This window comes from Myodes glareolus, chromosome 15 (assembly GCF_982192425.1).
Source record: "Myodes glareolus chromosome 15, mMyoGla1.1, whole genome shotgun sequence".
NCBI classification, from domain to species: Eukaryota; Metazoa; Chordata; class Mammalia; order Rodentia; family Cricetidae; genus Myodes; species Myodes glareolus.
The window spans coordinates 74,033,654-74,052,783 of NC_142040.1; the positions used below are offsets into that span (position 1 = coordinate 74,033,654).

The window sequence follows — 19,130 nt, forward strand, 5'->3', positions numbered from 1 at the left end:
GTTCTGTGGGTCCCAGCAGGAGGACAGCTATCCCGTGCCAGTGTAGTGTGAACAGAGCCGTGCTGCCTCCGTGACAGCCTTGGTGTCCCTCCCCAGGACGACAGGGCACCAGAAGGACCAGACCCTCAGCTCTGCTGGATCTGTAGGAAACCTCAGCCGAGTATGGATGCCAGAGGCTCAGATGACAGAGAGAGCCTGAGGGAGCTTCCTGGTGTCACACTGCTCCACCAAGGCAGCCAAGTAGCGTCCATGTCTCCACACACGCAAAGCACGAAGCCAGTGGCTCCAGAGACTTCCCAGCACAGTGTCTGGATGGTGGACAGAACCCAGAGGTTGCCAGGAAAAGAGGAACTTTTCTCAACGGGGAGCTGTAATGATCAGGCTGGCCCATGAGCATGTTTGAGATCAGGCTAGCCCGTGAGCACGCCTGTGGTCAGGCTGGCCTGTGAGCATGTTTGAGATCAGGCTGGCCCATGAGTATAAAATCTGACAGTCCTGTAATGCCTGCACTACAGGACTGGTTGTGTACTGGGAACTAAGCTGGAGACTTAAAATCACACACACACAGAGTAAGAGACAGACAGACATGATGGACACAGGTCATCCTTGATACAAGAATGCCAAAGGCCAAATGCCAAACTTTATTGTGCTCAGTGGCAGCTTACATAGGGATCCTTAGCCACGCCCAGCTCTCCAGATCTTTCAGCTGCAGGTCTCATCAGCCTACCACCAGGGTCTTGTGCTCAGAGCAGCTACAAACGAGGTCTCATGTTCAGAGCAGCTGCAGGTGAGGTCTCGTGCTCAGTTCACTCCAGCAGGCAAAGAATCTGCAGCAGGCAAAGAAAATCAAGGGGTCCGGGATCTATAGCTCCCGTCTGCTGGCCTGTGAGCATGTCTGTGATCGGGCTGGCCCATGAGCACATCTGGATCAGGCTAGCCCATGAGCACATCTGCTGGCCTGTATGTCTGAGATCAGGCTGGCCCGTGAGCATGTCTGTGATCAGGCTGGCCCATGAGTACATCTGGATCAGGCTAGCCCATGAGCACATCTGCTGGCCTGTGAGCATGTCTGAGATCAGGCTGCCCTGTGAGCATGTCTGTGAGGGATGCTTTTCTTAATCAAGTTGACTGATGAAGGAAGACCTGTTGGGACCATTTGGAGTCCTGGCCTCCAGCTGCTCTTCTCTGCTAGAGATCTTTACTTTCCTTCTGATTTGAGTTGCTGAAAGCTGTGTCAAAGTTGTCTACCAGCTCTGCTACACGAGTATGTGTTACCTTGGCCTTGAGGATCAGAGGATAAGGTTTTCACCTGTTGGCCCACCTGACTGTTGGGTATATAAGCCTCCGCGGTGCAATGGAATAAAGGACTTCTTATCAGTGACTAGAGGTCCGTGTCTCTGTCTCTGTGTCTGTGTGTTTTTGTATGTTTCAACCTCCAGCCCCTTGCCTGAAGCTCGCGAAGCTGCTAGGCAGTGCATAGAACACAGACAGGCGTTGTGCACTGCAAAGACCCAGTCCACAGTGGGCAACACCATTCCCTGGATTCGGGTCTTGGACTGTATGAGAGTAAAGAAATGAAGCTCAGCAGAGACATGCATGCATTCATCTCTCTCTGCTCTTGACAGGGTGTGTGATGTGCCCAGCTACTTCCAGCTCTGCCCTCTTGACGTCTCTACAAAGAGGAACTCTAGCCAGGCACTGGGAGCTGAATTAACTCTTCTCCCTAAGTTGCTCTTTGTCGGGGTCTTCGTCGCGGTAACAGATACGAAACTAGAAACGTCACAGCAGTTGCCTTGGTGCCCAACTTCCATCCCCAGACTGTATGACGACTCCGTGACTGGCAGCTTCCAGTCCCTTCGCTTCCTGATGACTCTCTCCACAGTTCTTCCAGTTAACTCAGGAAACACGCATTCAGTCTTGAAGTCAGCATACACTCTACAGGACCCTCAGACTGGAGCTCCCATCCTACGGACAAGATCCAGGAGACTCTTGAAGCTTAGCTGCCATTTCCAAGTCCTTTGTGATGTTGTTCTTCCCACTAACAGTGTTCCCACGGCCTCCCTAACTCTTTCTGAAGTTATCAGATGATTAACCACTGTGGTGTTCTTGCTTAGAACAATGTATTTTCAGTGTCCGCTGTGGGTTCAATCAACTGACACAGGAAGAAGCACAGCAGAAGCGTTAATGCCTGCTTGGTGCTCTCCAAGCCCTGTGAACCTCTTCAAAGTTTCACAGCTCAGAACTTGCAGATGGGAGAATTTAGCCTAGGGAGTAGGATCGGACACAGGGATTTAGGCTCAGGGAATGCAAGGGCAGAGGCACATCCACACCAACTCCTTTTCCCCTCAGAACTTTGGCTGCCCACAGACGACATCTCAGTCAACAGACTACACACGTACAGCTACAATTAGAGCAATGGAGAGAAGCATACCTCATGCTACTGTAAAGACTGGGAATCACAATGGCGGGCCTGGTAAGATACCCTCAACAGTGCAATAGAGACATTTTTATCTTACGGCAGGGGAGATTAGTAACTGTCTAATTAACCCAAAGCCTCACTTGTTAGGAGGGGATTCGTGCCTGGCACTGTAAATCTAGCCAGCTACCTGTGGCGACGAATGTTACGGACTGAAAGGGGAGCACTTACTTCTGCCGTTTTCAATGGTATTCTAAATTCTAAACGGTATTCTAAATACTTATCCTTATATCAAGATGTAAGTATGGATCGATCTTCTCATCAAAGAGCTGCTTCTTGCAGTGCCTAGAGACTGTTACAGAAATTCACACAGGGTCAAAATACAGAGGATAAACGACTATGGCCTGCCTGGCCCCAGTTGATACGTTTACACCTATAGCTCAGGGGAAATTGCAGGATATGGGGTATTGTAGAATAATGTTTTAAGATGTGTTGTATTCATGTGTGCTGTGGAACATTTGTTTAATGATACAAAAACGTGTTGCATTCTTTTGATGCATGTATTGAACTCTGTGAGGCTCTGCCTTCCTAAAACACCTGATTGGCCTAATAGAGAGCTGAGAGGCCAATAGGTAGGCAGGGGAGGGATAGGAGGGGATATTGGGGAGAGAGGATAAACAGATGAGAGAAGAGGGAGAAGGAGGAGGAAAGGAGGGAAGGAGGATAACAGAGGCCAGCCACCCAGCCACACGACCAGCAATGGAGTAAGAAGGAAAGCAAGAGATACCAAAGTAAGAGAAGTAAAAACCCAGAGGCAAAAGGTAGGTGGAATAATTTAAGTTAGCAAAACTGTCTAGAAACAAGCCAAGCTAAGGCTGGACATCCATAAGGAAGAATAAGTCTCTGTGTATTTACTTGGGAGCTGGGTGGGGTCCCCAAAGAGCAAATAGGAAAAAAAACCTACATCCTGGTGCCCAACATGGAGCTGGAATATCCACCTTGATAGAGTCTGAGGAAGCGGAAAAAAAAGAAAAAGATACAGCCCCTTTAAGAAACTGCCATACCAGTAAGCTAGTGCTGGTGAGCTAAGTAGAAACAGCCTGCTGGGTAGGAACACCTGTGGCAGTAAAGGCATCGGATTCCAAAACCTAGGAAAGTTAAAAGCATCCCCAGTCAAATGCAGCTCCAGACGCGGGAGGAGTCAGCTGCCAAAGCCACAACAGAGGTCCTGGCAGCACCGTTCAGCCATTTTTCCCTCATGCAGACAAAAAAGACGAGAGATAGATTCTGACAGAAACAACCTCTAACTCGTCCCAGCGTGTTTCACAATGTGCCTAGGCTTCAGAAAGATGGAAAATGGATATAGACAGTCATAGAAAAAAATAGGTTAAAAAATAACAAAGTTTTTAAAGAGAGAGTGGAGTAATATAAAAGAAAAAGCCCCATAAAATGGGAAGTACACAGGGAGCCTGGATCCTGGATGGGATTGGGTCGCGTTTGTAGTGCTGATTGCCGATAAGCAAATGAGAGCTGCTGAGAGACGTGGGACTGAACGAGGGGCAGCTGAACTCCAACTCCCTGCGGGCAGAAAGATCGTCAGAGGACCAGGATGTCTGCTGCTAGACAGCATCTTCTGGGCATGATCGGGAAGCTGCACCCACAAAATCTCAACAACATGGTTGCCTAAGCAAGACCTGCGAAGACCATACCAGGTGTCATGCCAACAAGGATGAAGGGACTTTTGAAAGGTCTCATACTTACAGTGCTACAGGCATCAATAACTGCTAGGACAAGAAGAATCCGTTTGCTCCAGGGCTGAGATTCTGAACAGGTTTTTCCAATCCCAAGCAGTCAACCTAAGCACATCTACATATGAACAATAATAATAAAAATAATAATTAGAGAAGTCCTGAAGTTAGAGGGAATGGGAAGACGTGGATGGAGTTGGAGAAGAAACGGGGTAAAAATGATGCAAATACAGTACACACGTATAAAAGTCCCAAAAACAACAATTCCAAAGAAAGGAGGAGGAGGAGGGAGAAAGTATCATACATGTCAAAGGAAGGCAAATCAGAAAGGCACCTGTCTGACTTGGGAACATGTCTGCTTCTTGTTTGCCAAGTATAAACAGAGACAATTAGATGAAAAGAAGCCACTAACTTGAGCAAAGGCCACCAGTATATACTAAAAATAGAATGGCCAAAGATACTAAGGAATGCCAGGTGTGGTGGTGGCACACACCTTTAATTCCACCACTCAAGAGACAGAGGTAGGTGGATCTCTGTGAGTTTAACATCAACCTTGTTTACAAAGTGAGTTGGGACAGCCAGGGCTACATAGAGAAATCCTGTCTTGAAAAAAATAATAAGATAAAAAAAATTACTGAGGAACAAGATAACCAAATAGTGACAACATCTACCCATAGCCTCCCAGCTATTACAGTGCCAAACATCACTCTTCGGTAGTGAAAACTCACCACAGCCACTGGGGGGGGGGGGTTGAATAGGAAGGCCCCTCCCCATAGACTCATGTGTTTGAATGTTTGGCGCATAGGAAGTGGCCCTGTTAGGAGATGTGGCTTTGTCAGAGCCGGTCTGGCTTGGTTGGAAGAACCTTGTCACTGCTGGGATGGGCTTTGAGGACTTAGATGTTCAAGCTCTGCCTAGAGGGGCAGTCTCTTCCTGCTGCCAGCAGATCATGATGTAGGACTCTCAGCTCCTTCTCCAGCACCACACCATATCTGCCTGCACGCTGCCATTTTCCCCACCAGGATGATAACAGACTTAACCTCTGAACTATAAGCTAGCCCCAGTTAAATGTTTTCCTTTATAAGAGTTGCTGTGGTCATGGTGTCTCTTCACAGTAATAGAAACCCTAAGTAAGACAGCTACCTAGATGTGGTAGCCCCAAAATAACAGCACCTGGCACTGTGCAACCCACGGTGAGGGAAAAATATACTGTCAGAGTGTTTCTGCCAAGACGCTTGCATTTGAACCCTGTGGGGGACAATTCTCAGTCAAACAACTACACGAGGCAGCTAGTCATTCTATACCAACCGAAGCTAAGAACGGACACAACCCACGTCGCCAATCGGGTCCTGGTTCTAATAAAACACTATTAAAGATGATTTGGAGCGACGGGAACTCGGATTGGCATAGGTGCTATATGAGACTGGCATCTCCTGCTCCAAATGTATGGCCAAGCTTAGGCTATAGCGTCAAGGCCCCTCCTCTCTTTCCCGTGTAGCCGCCGTCCTGGAGAAACTAGAGAATACAATAAATAGCGTTAGATACGTGGTTTTCAGAAACCATCATATATTATTTTTTTCAGAGAAGAATGAGTTCCGAGCAAGCAGCCCCGTCAAGGGCATGCAGTGCTGGCCTCGTTATTGTGAGGCTTTATTCGTAGTCCACACCACTTCCAGTAGAGGAATTTGCTTCTGCTTCACTTAGGTACTTCACTTCTGCCTCCACCCCACCGCCCACAACATGACGATAGCATTAGGTATTTCACCTCTGCCCCCGCCCCATCACCTGTGGCATGAGGACAGAATGAGAGTCAATGGTGCCCACAAACCTTTCCCAATGCTAATTCCATCTATCCATCTTTCAGTAAATGCAACAGTGGTTATGCATAATTTTTAAACCAAGCAGCACAGTTAAGAAGCAGTGAAATGATCACTTTCCTTCTATGAATTGCACAAAGCCAAACAGACTTCCGGTAGAGGGTACATTCACCATGCACTAGTCTTGAATATGCCGACTTGCTTAACAGTTTTTCTATAAACTGGAGACAAATAAAAGAATGTCCTTGGTGACTTTAAAGCGACCCCAGAAACAGCCACATTTACATCTGTGAGAGAAAAATCCATCATCTGGCTAATTCCCACAGTTGATCAGAACGGGGTAGAAGCTTAACTGGCCGCTTAGGGCTGACACCCCAAAGGCAGCATTTTCATCCTTCCCAGAAGCTGCAAATGTCCTGGGTTCTGCCTTGGCTAGAGGGCAGGAATCCCAGAAGGGAACTCAGCTTTGTTCTCCCTGTGCACCTGAAGGAGCGCCCTTCCTGAGCTACATATAAGTGAGGATGTGTCTGAGACTCCAGTCCCTTCTGGTTTTGGAACTGGATCTGAGTTTCACTGTCATTGTTTTGTTGGAAATGAGTGACTATTCCCTAATTTCAGCTCATCTCCTAAGTGATCTTGGGGTGGGAGGATTAGTAGCCTCGAGGACACTGAGGATGGGCCCCGCCTCCTGTCTCTGTAAAACAACACCAGAGAGTTAAAAGTCCTGCTTCGCTTTCTATTGCTGTGATACATGACCAAAAGGAACTCGAGAAGGAAAGGGTTTGTTACAGCTAGTAGGTTACAGTCTGCCACTGAGGAAGGCCAAGGCATGATGGGGAATCTCGGCCAATCACATTCTGCTTAAGGTGTGTCCCCCTGGGGCCACACAAAACAAATAAAAGATCGAAGTGCCTTGTCACTTCCTCTCTTTGGTTCCCTGCTCATCTGGTGTTCATGGGATCTCTGGTAATGTAAGTTTTCCCCATCTATTAAAAGCTAAATCTTTTTATATTGAGTTGGCCTGGTTAATTATTGATTGCCCACGCCCCTTCAAAGGCAGGATCCTTGAGGAAGGGGCTGAAGCAGAGCCCACGAGGGAATTGTTCTTCATTGGCTTGCTCGCCCTGCCTCATTCAGCTACCTGGCTTATACAATGCAGGCCCACCTGCCTAGAGATGGCATTGCCCACGCTAGGCTGAACCCTGCTGCATCAGTTAACGCCTCATAGACTCACAGACATGACCGTGGAAGCACTCCTGTTCAGCTGCCCTCTTCCCAGCTGTGCCAAGCTGTCAATCACGTTCCCACCGTCAGCTCTGTCATTCCTGGCCAAAGCTGGGAAACCTCTGGCCCTGGGTAGAGACACAACATTCTAATCTGCTCCAAAGAGGAGAGTAAATGCAACTGGGTTTGTCAGTCACCACGCCAGGAGTCTACCTGCCCCAGGAAAGCTGCTTTACCTAGAAACATGCTAACATGGGAGCATAATTCTCCACTAGTGAGCTAAAGTGCCTGTCCTTCTCAGAAGCCCCTCCCTTGGAGGAGGCACTTGTGGAACTTCCATCATGTGACACGGGAGTCTTCTGCTTGTCCAGGTTACTCAGAAACCTGTAACCTCTCCTTCTTCTGTTTTTTCTTTCTTTCAGACACTGGCCTAAACCTGGGCACATGTTCCTTGTCCTCAACTCAGTCTTTCTCTCTGAAGCCATGTCCCTCCATCCTCCCACCACGTGGCTTGTCCACTGTCTTTGTCTTTGGTCTGTGTTGCTGTGGCCAGGTACTGACTAAAAGCACTTTAGGGAGAAAAGACTTTATTTCATCTTACACATTGCATACAGTCCATCACTAAGGAAAACCAAAGCAAGAACTTGGCTGGGAGCTTGAAACAGAAACCACGGGGGGAATGCCACTTACTAGCTTGCCCCCAGACTCACCTTCAACTACCCTACTTATACAGCCAGGATCACCTGCCTGAGGATGGTACGACCCACAATGGGGGTGGGAGGCGGCCTAAACCATCATCAGTCAAGCAAATCTCTCACAGATGTGGGCAGTTCTTCACTCGAGGCCCCCAACTAATCAGGTGACTCTGGGTTTTTGTCAGGTTAACAGCTGGGCTACTATGACATCCACAATGTAGCTGCTTACAAGGAGTGTGGCTTTCTCTCCTTGTCTTGCTGCTCCCAGCAGCTACAGCAGCTGCTTACTGGCCACTGTTGCTGCTCTCAAACTCTAAGAAAATGGAGCCTGTCCTGAAACTCACGCTGTAGCCCAGGCTGGCCTGGAACTCACAGAGATCCACCTGTCTCTGCCTCCTGGGTGCTGAGGTTAAAGGCCTGTGCCACCACCTCCTGGTTCTAATTCTTATTAATGAAATTAAGAAAACAAAATGGGGAACTCAAGTTTTCCGGGTAACACACTCAACAGGCAAATAAGAAACATGCCCACCCCCCGCCTGAACCAGATACCGTTTGGTTTTAAATACAGCCCGCAGAGCTATAGTCATTGGGGAAGCGTTTGCAGTTCTAAACACTGTTAGAAATACCAGTGACCCGAGGCACAAAAGGACACATGAACCATGATGCAGGACACTTAGGGGACTTGAAGGTGTTAAAAACCACACCTCCTGGGTTACAGAGTCAGAGGAGAGGCTTGTGAGTCGTGCCCCCCCCCCCCCCCCCCCCCCCCCCCCCCCCCCCCCCCCCCCGTCAAACGCTATCTGGGAAAGCAATGCATTTCACGCAACTCGCAACGGAACACAGACCTGACCGTAAATCAAAACAGCCAAGAGCTCGGAAACCTATTTCGCACCATGCTCCACACCAGCTTAAATAAATCTGCATCGCTGCCATAGGGTCCCAGGTCTTTATTTTCAGAAGCTCCCAGGTGAGCCTAATGTGCAGCCAACATGGTGAGATGCCGGCAGCAAACCCTTAAAGAGCTCAAATCTTAAAATGGTTCCACGTTCATCTGCCAGGCCTCTGCGGAGCCCAGAAGCAACCTGTCTAGGGGAAACAGGAAAAACCCTAACTCAAACAGAAGCTGCGGGCGCCACCCACTCCCCCACCCTGCCTAGCAGCCGCCAGCGCTACCTGCCTTGGAGCAAGGGAAACTTTTCCCTTTTCCCAAGCGCTCCTGTCTCCCATCACGGCTCACGTCCAGTTACGTAACCCAGGGAGCTGGTTTTTATTTAAAAGTTCAAAGTCAAATTGGATCCAGCACAGCAGGAAACAGGATAAATTTAGAGAGGCTCTCAGGTCTGTCAGCAGAGGCAGGCGCGCTCTGGCTCCCATTTGCTGTGCAAAACTCCCCGGCATTCCGAGGTTACAAGTGCAGCCAGATATTCGTCTCAGAGAAAAGCAACATTGGGTGGGATCTGAGCCACTTTCATTTCCAAGAAAGGTGCGTTGCCATCACACACCATCTTCGGCCTGTTTGTTTTTTGTTGTTGTTGTTGTTGTTTGTTTTCTTTCTTTGTAATAAAGATTCTGGGCGGGTGCAGCAGAGAGAATGTGCTGGGGGTGGATTTCAGGGAGGGGGACCTTTTATTAACGCCCTATACTCAGGCGCTGGGGATGACGGGGATGCTGGGATAGGAAACTTAACACCACTCAGAGCAACAGAAGTTCCTTCCGTTTAGGAATTTTAGATGGGACAGGTGTCTAAGTGTGGGCACTTGTGCCAAAGCACCCATGTAGAAGCAAAAGGACAACTTTGTGGACTCAGTTCTCTCCTTCTACCTCTATGTAGGTTCCTGGGGATCAAATTCAGGTCATCTGACCTGACAGCAAGTTCTGGCGGCTGAGCCCTCTGGCCTGCCCTCCAGTACATTTTCTAAGGTGGTATTTTTGTTTATAATCTAACAAGCAAAGCTTGCCTGAAGATCAGAGTGCAGAGCTAAGCCACTAGTCAGTCATAGAGCCAGGCAGTGGAGGCACACACCTTTAATCCCAGCACTTGGGAAACAGAGGCAGAGGAATCTCTGAGTTCAAGGCTACCCTGGGCTATACTAAATTGAATCTGTTTTAAAGAGAAATAGAGCTCACACAAAGGTGATCCTAACATTTGGGATTACGTGCCTTTGATCCCAGCACTAGGGAGAGAGACAGGAGTGATATGGCTAGGTGGAGAGAGGAATATAAGGCGGGAGGAGGCAGGAGCTCAGACTGACGATTCAGTCTAGGGAGGCAGTCTGAGGTTTCATAGAGACAGAAGTTTGAGGATTCGTACAGACAGGTTCGCCGTTTTGGTCTGAGCATTGGTAGAGGTGAGGACTCTAGTGGCTGCCCGCTCTGCTTCTCTGATCCTTCAGCTTTCACCCCTGATAATCGACTGAGTTTTTACTATCAAGACCAATTAGAACTTGCTACCACAGTTTCCTGCCACACTGGCGTAACTCGCTAGCATAAAGTTAGCAACAAAGTTAGCACTTTAAGGACTCTTGTTACTTTGATGTTTTCATTGCATAAGACAGGCATAAAGAATTGAAGAGTGTTCTCAAGGGAGAATTCCAAAACAGATCTGTCAAGTAAGCATGTCATTCTCCGCCACTGATTGGTGCCGAACCTGTTTTTATTGATACACCGGCCTCACGGGCAGACGACAACGTGAGAAACATATCTTCATAGGGAAAGGCTACAGAGGAACCTGAACAAAAATATCCCTTGTCACTTTTAGAAATAAGTTTGGGGTTGCAGAGGGACCACCACTGCAACTGAGGGTCTCAACAAAACAAAACTTTATTCTTGATCAAGTAGATGCACTTCACCCAAAAACAGAAGAGCAAGCACTCTGGGGCAGAAAACATGGCTGGGTTTCCTTTTCTAACTTTTCATTAATTCTTTGTGAATTTTACATCATGTGTCCTATAGTAGACTTCCTTTGGGGCCACCAACCAGCTCCGAAATAAAGACCTAGACTTCTTCTTAGCCTTATCGTATGCTTCTCCCACTAGCTCTTATAACTTAATTTAACCTGTTTCTCTTCATCTACAATTTGCCTCGGGGCTTTTTACCTTTCATTCTGTATGTCCTGCTCTGTGTCTGCCTGCCTGACCCCAGGCATCTCCCTCCCTTTCTCCCTTCTCCCAAGCCTAGATTCTCCCTACTTATTCTCTCTGCTCACCAGCCCCCGCCATCCCTCCTCAGTCTAGCTATTGGCCATTCAGCTTTTTATTAGACCAGTCAGGTGCCTTAGGTAGGCAGAGCAACACATCTTTACAGAGTTAAACAAATGCAGCATAAACAAACGTTACATATGTTTACATAGTTATAATATTCCACAGAAGTACTTTGACCCCATTTATCTCCCGTCCCTTCGTATCTGCCCTCTGCCCTTGCAACCTATCCTCCCAATAAAATAAAATAAAATTTAAAAGAAAAAATCTTACTGTGAAAGCTGTGGTATGGCCCAGTGAGGCACAAAGTGTACCCTTGAGCCCATACATCTCTACGTGCAAGTGTTCATTGCAATGAGTCATTTGTCTGGTTCTAGGCCTCTGGGCCCTCACTGGGACTTCTCTTGGATACACTGTTGTTCTCCTGTGTCATGGAGATCCTGTAGCTTGGGATCTGCAAGACTGGCCCCTTCACATGCTCCAGCAGTTTCTAGATGGGGTGGATATTGGTGTGGGCCAACTCATAGCCCTAGTCCTGGGCCTGAGCAGAAACTGGGTTGGATGAGGGAGAGCTGGTGCACCGACCACCCCATCTAGAAACTGCTCAGCTGAGGCTCCTTCCTCTGATGACTCCAGCTAGTGTCAGGTTGACACACAAAACCGGCCAGTATAGACAGAGTGTGAGAGACCCTGTCCATAAAGGATTGTCATGGCAGGTGGTCCACAGTGCCGGCAAGCATCCCTTCTGACTCCTAAATACCCACAGCAGGAGGAGGAGATGCTACTGGCACCTAGTGAGCCCACGGACGCTGCTGAGTGTTCTATAGCCCACAGTTCAGGCCCACACAGAAGTTACCTATGTGCCCCAAAGTGTCAGTAGTACCCAAGTACGAAAGCAGACTCTGAGGAAAGTCCCACGTGCGCACAAAAGGCCACCGCCTGGGGAACCTGTTGTAGTTTAAGTGTCTTAGCCATTGTTCCATTGCTGTGAAGAGGTAACTTACAGAAGAAAGCGTTTAGTTGGGGGCTTGATTACATTTCCAGAGGGTTATTACCATCCTGACGGGGAATGTGGTGGCCGCCCGGTGGGCAGACAGACATGGTGCTGAAGAAGCAGCTGGAGTTCATTTCTGATCCACAAGTTCCAGGTTAGAGTGAGATTCTGGGGCTGCTGTGGGTCTTTGAAACCTCAAAACCCACCTCCAGTGACACCCTCCTCCAATAAGTCCTAGAGGAACAAGCATTCAGACGTGAGTCTACGGGAGAGGGGGCCATTGTCATTCAAACCGCCACAAAGCGAAATGTCTCACAGGATCACGTATCTGAACACTTGCTTCATGGTCTTTCTCTAAAGACTGCCCACCTTCACACCGTATGACCTTGGCTTAACTTAATTATTCCTAAAACATCTATTTGCAAAAAATGTCACAGTTGCAGGTTCCAGGTGTTAGGGCTTCAGCACATGCCTGGAAGGGATACAACCCAATCTGCAGGACTCTTGATCTCTACATCAACCAACTGAACTAGCATCCCACCCAACAGGAGCTTACCAATATGGCTGTGAACTCCAAGAGAGAGAGGCTGCCCAGGCATGACCAACAGGTGAGTGTCAGTTTGTCCAGTATCACTCACCTGGGTGCCCATTGGCCTTAGAGACAGACAGAGGCCTGTTCTAATGACAAAAATTCCATCTTAGCACCACCATGGCCCAAGAAGATGCTGACCACACTAAATGAGCATAAACTATGTTCTGAGTTTGTTTACATCCGCCACTATAGCAGATACCACAGATTAAACAGCTTCTAAACAGAGACTGGGGAGAGGGGTTTGCTGAAAAAGCCTGAGATTAGGAGTTCGGACCCCAGAAACCAGCAAAAACACCAGACAGGTGTGGCAGCCTACCTAGAATGCCAGCATTGGAAGGCTGAGACCGGAGATCCCCAGAGCAAGTTGCCTTGCACAACGAGCAATATCAGCTAGCTCTGCATTTGACTGAAAAGCCCACTTACATGACTAAGGTAGAAGGACTGAGAATGACACAAACACATGCATGGTCACACACACACTTATGCATGTTGACCCACACACACGTGCATACTTGCACACATAGAGGTGGCCATATACGTACATGGTCATACACACACACGCATGCGCACACTTGCACACATAGAGGTGGCAAGGAGCTCTGCCAGGTTTCGTCTAACGGGATATCAACTTTACTTGTGAAGCTCTGCCCTCCCAATGACCTCCCCTCCTAATGCCTTGAGTAGGGGTGCTGGGATTCAGTATAGTAATTGTGGGAAGGCATACGCGTTCCGTCTACCCAGGCTACATGTCTAACCAGTGGTCTCCTGAGCGCATGCATTCATCCTAGGATGGCCGGGATGTAGATAAGGTCCTAGCGAAAGGTTGAGCACCAGCCAGGTGGTGGCAGCACAGGCCTTTAATGCCAGAACTCGGGAGACTGAGGCAGGCAAATCTGAGTTTGAGACCAGCGTGCCAGCCTTATTTACAGAGTGAGTTCTAGGATAGCCAGGGCTACATAGAGAAACCCTATCCTGAAAAACCAAATATATATATTGGACACCTCTGCTGTTGTTTTTTACTCTTTTGCTCTTAACTCTTGGGGGCCCACCACCCAGCTCCCTAAGAAATCATACATGCAGAATCTTACTGTGACTTATGAATGCCCGGCCTTAGCTTGTCTTGTTCCTAGCAGTTTTTCTTACCTTCAATTATCCCTTCTACCTTTTGCCTCTGGGCTTTTTCCTTTTCTTCTGTATTTCTTACTTTCACTCCTACTCCACGGACTGGGTGGCTGGGGGGCTCAGTGGCCGCAATCGTCCTCTCTCCTCTTTGTCCTGCTCCCTCTCCTCGGGTTTTTTTTCCCCTTCTATTTATTCTCTCTGCCTGCCAGCCCCGCCCATCCTCTCTCCTGCCTCACTATTGGCCATTCAGCTCTTTATTGGACTATCAGGTGTTTCAGACAGGCAAAGGATCACAGCTTCACAGAGTTAAACAAATGCAGCATAAACCAAAGCAGCACACCTTTACACCATTAAACAAATGTTCCAGGACATAAACAAATGTAACACACCTTAAAATAATATTCTACAGCACACGTCCTCATGTTCCAGAGAGGAAATAGCACGTTTGGTGGCACTGACAATGGGGACAAGAGCTCTCTGGAGAGTTCTGGCATATGTCAAGAGCAACAGGAAGTGTCAGCCTCCACATGGCCCCTCCCCTGGGCACCCAGTCCGCTTCTCACACCTAGGTAGCTGATAAGAGAGGGGAGCAGATGTCCAGAAGTGTGTATCAGCTCCTCTGAACTCTGCCGCACAATGAGGCCACAGTGGTGGTGGAGGGGCTGGTGAACAGAGGATCAAGAAAACCCAGTGAAGGGCCTGGACTTCTCCAAAAGGACGGGAAGCAACTGCCTTCGCTGAAGAAAATTCTTGACAATTTCCAATGGGAGAAGTCCTCAGTGGCGTTTTCCAGGTGGCCAGGGGATCGGTCCCCAAGTTAGAAATGAAACTTAACTCATACGAACGGAGAAGCCACAAAAGAAACGACATAGTCCAAGAACAAACAAACCCCAGGCTCCTTGGGAATGGAGCCTTTTGGTGAGCCTAGGAGAGCCATTCCGCAGTGTGGCCTGTGAAGAACACCTTAGGTTTAGGGCAGGTAATGGATTAGGTCTGTGGTGGGACCAGCATGGTGCCTGGAGCACCTTCTGCTAGTTAAAATAGATAGTGGTTAGGAGTGCCTGCTGTTCTTCCAAGGACCCAAGCTCTGTTCTCAACTTCCATTTCAGGTGGCTCTCAACCATGAATAATTCAAGTTCTAAGGGACCCAGTGTCCTCTACTGCCCTCAAGGGCACCTGTACACAGACAGACAGACACACACACACGCATGCACACGCACACACAAATACACACAAATAAGGCTAAAAGTAGATCTTTAAAACCTGTATCCTGATACTGGGTTAGGTTGCTGACTTTCATTCAGGTGGCAGAGTGAAGAAAGGGAGCAGCTAGAAGGCACCTGCCAACCCCTCCCTCAGTGTGCTTTAGGCCCTCATGCTGGGAGTGTCGGCCCACGGTGACCCAGCTGACCTGTGAAGCTGGCTTTCCTGAAGCTGGGCCCAGGCTCAGAGAAGCATGCAGGGCTCCTTCTGGGCCACCAAAGGCAGGCTCACAGGAACTATTATAGTGTGAACTATTTCTCTCTTCCCGCCCCTCCACCCGAAACAGACCATAGACACAAGCCCCATGTTGCATCTCAGAAAAGTCGATTCAGCCGCCCGTGTGAAAATCCCCTGCAGCCTGCAACACGGGTTTTTATCTGCTGACTTGAAAAGCGCTGGAGGGATGGTTTGATGTCGCGTCTTGCACGAAGCTCGAGCAGTCGGTGGAGTAATTCTCTTACTGAATTGCCGCCCTTCGCCGCATGCATTTCATCTTCCCTGTCTCCTGGGGAGGAGGAGAATTGTTTAATCCAAAGCAGCAGAGAGCTCCATGCCCGAGCAGCCTTGAGCAGTCACGCACGCCAAGTGCCCCGCGGTATGGAGAACAGCAACTGTTCTACCTTTGATCCGGCACTGTTGCCCGGGGACTGACTGGCGCAGTGAGGTGCTGAGGCAGAACCTCTCCCTGAGAGAGCGGTGGCGGGAACAGCTCTGCTCGCCTCCAACATGTTTCCTTTCTTCTCCACGGAGGATTTGTCCTCCCCTGTTCTTACCCTTCTTTCAGTGACTTCACTGGAAAGGCTTCCAGAAGCCGGGAATCATTTCCGAGCTCCCTGCCGTATGCCTGAGTCTCCTTCCACTGCGACAACAACGCCCAGTAGTGCGTGGGTACGTATCATGTCCTGAGTCCTCCGAGAGAATTGCTGAAAACTGGGTTGACCTTTGAAGCCCCAGTACAGTCACAAAGCCAGTGATGTTCAACTCATCCCGGAGAAAACATCAGAGGGGTGCAGGATCCACACTGACCGAGAACCCAGTATTCATGTTTATTACAGTTGGGAACTCGGTCCAAAGCCATGTGGACTGGCAAGTCAGGACCCTCTTCCCAAATCTTCTACCTGGGAAAGCAGAACCCAAACCTGTTGCAAGAAGCTGCCCTGCTGAAGTACTAGAGTCTCCACGGAAGGGAGAGGGACAGAGCAGAACCCCAGGGTTCCCAGCAGGGTAGCCAGAGGCTAAGACTGCCCTTCCTGGGGGAATGTGTTGAGAAACACAGATGTTGCCAGATAAGCCCACACTCACCCACCACTACCATGCTTGTGAAAAAGGCTATAAAGGCTATTCAAGGGGCACAGGTTTTCTGTCTCCATCAAGACACCACAGGAAGGCATAACATGGTTCCCTATTCCCTACCTACACAAGAGCCGAAAGCCCGCAGCCCACAAAGCCATGCCAAGCATCCAAACTGAGGAGGCAGGAACAGGGCAAGAGGGATGAGGGAGAGATACTGAAGAGACGGCTCCTTGGTCATCAGCACAGGCTGCTCTTGCACAGGATCTGGGTTTGATTCCAGCACCCATAGGGCAGCGCCTCAGTCTTTAACTCCGTTTCCTGGTGATCCGATGCCCTCTTGTGGTCCCTGTAGGTACTGTAAGCATGCGGTGCACAGATATTCAAATAAAACACCAACACGTGGAAATAGAAAAAGAAACATTTTAAAAGAGACACACAGCAGAAGTGTGTGACATAAGCAGGCCAGAGAGACCGTGACCCATGGGACCGTGGTCTGGAGCTCAGCTCTGTGAGATGTGGCCTTGTTTGCCTCCTCTTTTCCTGCTGCCTGGAGCTAGGCCCAGACTTGTGGCTAACCATTTCTTCAGGGTGGGGAAATGTTTCATTTGTAGATACAGCCTTTTTGTTTGTTTTTGTTTGTTTTAAGGTGTTGGATGTTGGCTCTAAGGCCTCATACTACGCTAAGCAATCTCTCCACCAATGGCGCTTCATCTCACCACCACCACCCCCCCCACTTCCCCAGCCCAGTATGGCCTTCTTGCCTTCAGGACATAAAGTCATTTTGCCTTAAGCAGCTTCACTTCAGCACTTTCTCTGAGTCTGTCAGCCCCTTCTGTCCTCTTTTGGACACACTTGACTCCAGGTATCTGTCTCATGTGAAGCCTAGGGTCCTTTGAGGTCATTGTCCTTGGAGGCTCTAGGGTACATGGTCAGACGCCATCCTGTTGGAGAAGCTCCTAATGAGCGGAATGTCCCCATGCCTGGGAGTCCCTGGGTCAAGGGAGCTGTGCCTTCTAACTCTCTCGTCCATTCAAGGTGCTTAAAAGCAACATGACCAGGATCCGCACATGTCCCCACACACTTTCAGGGTGGAAAACTTGGAAATCTGCATCTCCTCTCAAAACCTCTCGTCAGCTCACACTCCTGTCTGTCTGTCTGTCTGTCTGTCTGTGTTTGCTGCGATTCCCCATGCATTCCTGGCCTCCACTAATCACAAAACAATCACCCTACATAGGTGACCCCTCCCACAAGGCTGCTAGGCTGAAGCTCACCTCCCATATGCAAACTAGCCATCCAACTTCTTGCCTGATATGTATGCCCAAGCCAACATCCCCTACCTACACTGTCCCAGGACATTGCCAAGCCATTAGATGCCACCTCTACAGTCCAGAGTCCTGAAATTACCTCACTGCCTTGACTCTCCAGGGCACACCCCAGTGCAGACCCTGGCTACCCTAATGTGTCACGGGGCAGCCTGGTTTGTCCTGTTCTCTGGGGAAATCAATAAGTTCTCCCTTTGATAGAACTGGTCTCTGAGTTATTCAGGCGTGACTGTCAAATGTTGTCCTCCTCCCGTCCTGGGATCACCCTTCCATCTTGACTCCCTGACCTGAGGCTCCCTGTACTGAACAAGGGGAAAGAAAGGCAGGAGAGGATAGTGGGGAGCACATAGGACTTGTGACTTGATAGCGTCCCCAAGAGCAAGGAGAAGCTGGAAAAGGAGTGAAATGTTTCCCGTGGAAATTTGGCTTAAGATACATCCAACCTTTGGACATAAGGACACAGTGTCACCTAAAAAGTTTACATTTGAGAACCATGCAATCAAGTTACCAAGAAAGTTGCAAAAGACCATTATAATGTTTTCATATTGGGCAGCACTCATAGACATCCTGGGGTGAGTGTGGCCCACCCATGGGCCATGGGTTAGTCATGTGGGTTGTATGCTATCAGATGTATCAAACACTGAACTCAGGGAATGGGGAGCCATGTTCTGAGGAGGAAGCATTTAGACTTTACAAAAGCCGCATTGGGGCTGCATGGGCCACACCCACTGGAGACGAGGGACAGCTGCCAGAACTGTGGAGGGCACAGACCCTAACAGTGATCTCTAATGGTCACCCTGTCATGGTGTCCGCTTGGCTGGTGAAGAACAGTGGTCAGATGCCTCCAGGATAGGGCGTGATGGGCAAACGGGGCAGATGACACAGAAGGCATGTTCGGAGTTCATTCACTGATGAAATCTGGGATATTTCATCACCATTAGCTTAAGTCATGTCTGTTTACGGTCCATTCACCGAGTTGCTATTCCCTGAATGTGGCCATTGCATATTCACCAAAACAGTCAGAGCCCAAAATCCCTTCCCGGACCTGGTTGGGAGCAGGTCTTGTAGGGAGCCCTCCCTGCCCCCAGGCTGCAACTTTGCTTGCCCCTGCTCACACTGCCCACCCACCACAGCATGTTAGTGGCTAGAAAGGTGTCTCTCTGTCATGAGGACTTGGGCTCCGTGGCATCCCATGTGCTGTTTATCCCCCCAAGGCCCACAGAGGACAGATAATTCCAGCTATGCCACACTCTGGCTTCTGGCCCAATCAGTGCCTGGAGCCTCCATCACTCTCCTGCATCCTCAAGTGGGAAGTGAAGTGGTGCATATGTAGCCGAGACCTTCCCAAGAGCCTGCATCAAGCTGGCCAGGCAGACAGCGCCAGAGAGGAAGAGAGAGGAGGGAGGAGGCCGAGAAGCCACACCTAAAGGCCATGGACACATCTGGA

General features: G+C 49.2%; 1 long non-coding RNA gene across 1 annotated transcript; it reads right to left on the reverse strand.

The window, feature by feature from the left end:
- Positions 1–587: 587 nt before the first annotated feature.
- On the reverse strand, positions 588–13,970 carry LOC148119734 (uncharacterized). Its single transcript, XR_015735024.1, has 3 exons — positions 13,827–13,970; positions 4,178–4,282; positions 588–1,965 (listed from the first exon to the last, which is right to left on the reverse strand). It is a non-coding gene; the product is annotated as an uncharacterized LOC148119734 (long non-coding RNA).
- Positions 13,971–19,130: the final 5,160 nt, after the last annotated feature.